The following is a 4,578-nucleotide window of genomic DNA, read 5'->3' as shown; positions in this document are numbered from 1 at the left end:
CAAGAATACCCTCATAATGACAAGAAGGCATATTGACCTGATGTATGCTTATTCTCCCTTATAAGTTGTTAACATATGATTTCACCTACCTCTTTTACAGCACAAAAATTATTTCTGCTACGTCTGATTACATTAGTAAAGCCTAAAAAGAATTTTAAAAGAAGCGATAGGAATAACTCTTGTTATTATCAATTAGCCATGTTTGATCTAGATTTTATGCTTATCCGTGGGTAAAATCTTGGTAGCAAAGTGTGTGTTCAACTAATTCTGTTTGTTCGAAGCAAGTTTGAATTAATTATTCACCAATAAATATCAAGCTCGATGCTCAATAGGGAGACATCAAATTTTGGATTCACTATCAGTAGTTAATTAGTTTTACTATTGTATGGGTTCAAATCTAATGTCCTTTTTTTTTTGCTTTCCTCTTAAGTAGTGGAATTCTTTTTAAAAAGAGATACTGAAACTACAAATCAATTTCAGGTTTTGATACGGAGCATCTAGAATCACGTGGTAGCAAAGTTGGACTCTCCTTATAGAAATTAAACAAACATGAAGCATGTGAGAATCTCAAGCACTAACATTAGAAAAAAGAGACCGAATGCATTCTCACCTTATAAAAGGACAGAAAAGAAAAGAGGTCATCGAATTCGATTGTTTAGCGAGATAGTCATTTTTATTAAAGAATGTCAAAATATAAACAAATAAGTCAATATAATTCAACACATAATATATATATATATATATATATATATATATATATAAAAAAATTATTTACTTACATACGGTAAAAGAGTATCAAGTGGTGATTTAGGAATTGGATTACGTTATTTACGCTTTTCAACTCTTCTCTTTTTTCATGTGATTTATTTATTTTCGCATCTTCCCTTGATCTCTACACTTTCTCTATAGTAAACTAGATCGTTCTCGTTTTTAAACATTTTTAACAGCTACAACTAGTTACTAAATATTTTCAACTTAGCTATAAAAATGTACAAACATATTGTTAATTAGGGGTGCACAAAAAAAATCGATAAACAGTACCAAAGCGATAATCCGAGTCAAACTGGAAACAAAACCCGATGTGGTTTGGTATTAGAAAATAAAATCCGATCATAATTGATTTGGTTTGCTTTTAACTAAAAAAAATCAAACCGAAACCAAACCAACCAGATAGTACATTTATATAATTTTTAAAAATATTTTATATATATAAATATTTATTGTAATGTAATTTATAAGTATTTCTTAAACTTTTTCACAATTTTATCTTTTAACATATTATTTCAACACTACTAGAAATTCAGCCAAACCGACCGCGGCCAACCGACTAACTTTGGTCGGTTAAAATATTTTATTTTTTAATTTTTTTTTTACGAAACCGACCGATTTCGGTCGTTTTTGTTTTTGCCGCAAAAATGCGAGAAACTATTTTAGCATCCCGCGAAATTTATTTTTTAAGAAACCGACTGAAATCGGTCGATTTTTCATATAAAATAAATTAGAATTAATATTCAAAAAACCGATAAAAATCGATCGGTTATTTCAGTCAGTCATTTTAAAAAATCGACCGACTTCGGTCGGTAATTTTATATTTTTAATAAAACCGACTGAAATCGGTCGGTTATATTCGCGCAAAAATGATATTAGAGAGTACAAAAGAATTAAAAGAAAGTCATAAACCAAAATGTAACAATAGTATAGTGGTAGAATAGTATCCTGCCATAGTACATACCCTGGTTCGAGTCCCAAACGGTGCATTTTTTAATTGCATAATTAAAAATACCGACCGACTTCGGTCAATTTTTTCGAAAGATTTTTCTTTGTGGGTCGTTTGTGAAAATTAATTTACCAACCAAAATCGATCGAAAATTGCGACCGACTTCGGTTGCTATTTTTTACTGACCAACTTAATTTTGACGGATTAAAGTCGGTCGAAAAACAGTCGGTTTTTTCAATTTTCCGAACGATTTCGGTCGGTATTTTTGAACGATTTTAGGCAGTTTTTTAGTAGTGCAAGTTTAGACTTAACATTCTTGAATGGTAAATAAATTTTATAGCCCATAAATGTGGTAACTCAAACAAAGTTTAAATCAATACTAATGTTAACAAAAGAAATTCAATTCAATACTAGGAATGCCGATAGTGTTGGATAATTATTTTAGTTTTACATTGGTTTATAATGAAAATGCATAACTTAGTTTATCTTTTTCTTTAGTGCTTAGTTATGTGATTAATATTAGTACTTATTAGCTATACTTATTTTAGCATGACCAATATAGTATTTTTAGATTATAGAGGTTTGGAGGCAGACCGTGGAATCTAAAGGTTTCAAGTTGAGCAGGACCAAGACAGAATACTTGGAGTGAGACTCAAGGAGGGAAAGGGGAGGTGAGGCTGGACTCGCAGGTCATTCCTAGGAGAGGGAGTTTTAAGTACCTTGGGTATATTATTGAGGGGGATAGGTAGATTGATGAAGATGTCACCCATCGTATTGGGGTGGGATGGATGAAATGGAGACTCGCTTCCGGTGTTTTGTGTGACAAGAAGGTGCCATCAAAATTTAAGGGTAAGTTCTTCAGAGTGGTGGTCAGACTAACAATGTTGTATGGGGCTGAGTGTTGGCCAATGCTCATGTCCAGAAGATGAAGTTAGCAGAGATGAGAATGTTGAGATGGATGTACGGGCACACCACGTTAAATAGGATCAGAAATGAGGTTATTCGCGACAAGGTGGGTATGGACCCTATTGAGGACAAGATGCGGGATGTACAGCTTAAGTGGTTTGGTCATGTGAGCAGGAGGAGCACAGACGCCCCGGTGAGGAGGTGTGAGAGGTTGATATTGGAGGGCCTACAGAGAGGTAGAGGTAGGCCGAAGAAGATGTGGGGCGAGGTGATTAGGCAAGATATGGCGCAGCTTCAGCTGTCCGAGGACATGACCCTTGATAGGAAGGTATGGAGGTCGAGGATTAAGGTAGTAGAGTAGGTAGTCTAGAGTGTTCATAACAGTAGTATTGGCACGCAATCTCGCTTTCTGTCGATAGTAGTTTTTTTATGACTAATCGTTGTTTTCTTTCATTGTTGATCACCTTATTGTCTTGTTTTTTTTTTTTTGGCTTTTATATGTTTTTTCGGTACTGTCCCTTCTTGTCTATATTTTGATTAATGTGGTGCTTATGCTTTCTTGAGCCGAGGGTCTATTGAAAACAACTTCTCTATCCTCACAAGTTAGGGATAAGATCTGCGTACACATTACCCTCCCCCGGACCCCGCTATGTGGGATAATACTAGGTATGTTGTTGTTGTTGTTGTTGTTATTGTTAATTTTTATTATGGCTTATTAATTAGCAATATTTGTTTTATGTAATTTTATTATTTTATCTTTGTTATTGAATATTGTAGTATAATGCTATGACTTATCTCATATTATATTGTTAGTTTTTTGGAAAACACATTATATAGTTGTATTTTACTAGGACTTAAGAAATATTTAGAGCACAAGTTACATACTTTATGCTATGAAAACTTTACCCGAAAAAACCTGAAAATCCGAGAAAACTGAGATTGAAAAATCCGACCTTGTTGGTTTGGTTTGGTTTGGTTTATAAATTGAAAAATCTAACACCATTGATTTGGTTTGATAATTGAAAATTCTGAATCAACCCGACCTATGTACACTCCTATTGTTAGATATATGCATAGACAACCCGTGTCTATCTCTTATTACTGTGGAGCACTACTGTTCACTAAAAATAAATATTATTATACGTCATACATGGAAACTTTTCCATTTAAATTAGAAATATTTGAATTCTCAAACAAAAAGCATGCACTCTATCCTTGATGTTTTTTTTTAAAACAATCTCCTGAATTACGCGGTTACTATTGATAATTTTTCATGTTTTCTCGCTTGAATCTTCTTATATATTGTATATCCAAACCACGTGAACAACATAATGGAGTGGTTTGCTTTAAAAAGTGACTACTTGCCAACATAGAAAAATTAGGTACTTCATAGTTCATATTGCTTAGTACAAACTTTTTAATTGTTGTTTATCTAAATAAGGTCACATCATCTCATGTTAGACAGTTTCTGCAAGTGCACCACTTGTCTTGTGTGAAATTATGTTATTCAAATGTTTGATTTGATTCTTCTTAAACGGACATTTTTACTAAATTAATGAGTACTACTACTTAATAGGGTAACTGTTAATTATAATTACTATACGTAAAAGATCATCCATTTCCATTAGTTCCTGTCCATCACAACGCCCATCCTGTATCTAAATATCACCTGCATGCACACTCTTCAAAGTCAAAATTTATTGCGAGAAGCCGGGGCAGAGCTAGAGTACGGGAAATGGGTTCGGCCGAACCCGATAACTTTGGTTTGAATCATGTATTTGTTTTAAAAAATTCACTGAATATGTATGAATTATTAATTTAGAACTCAATAAGTTAAAATGATTAGGATACCGAATTCATAAACTTTAAATCTTGATTTCGACTCCGGCAAAAAGGAAATGGGCTATTGCCTAGTGCCATTTAATGTTTGTATCAAAATAAAACGTGACACGATA

Source organism: Nicotiana tomentosiformis, chromosome 6, assembly GCF_000390325.3.
Source record: "Nicotiana tomentosiformis chromosome 6, ASM39032v3, whole genome shotgun sequence".
Taxonomy (NCBI): domain Eukaryota; kingdom Viridiplantae; phylum Streptophyta; class Magnoliopsida; order Solanales; family Solanaceae; genus Nicotiana; species Nicotiana tomentosiformis.
This window is presented reverse-complemented; position numbering follows the sequence as displayed.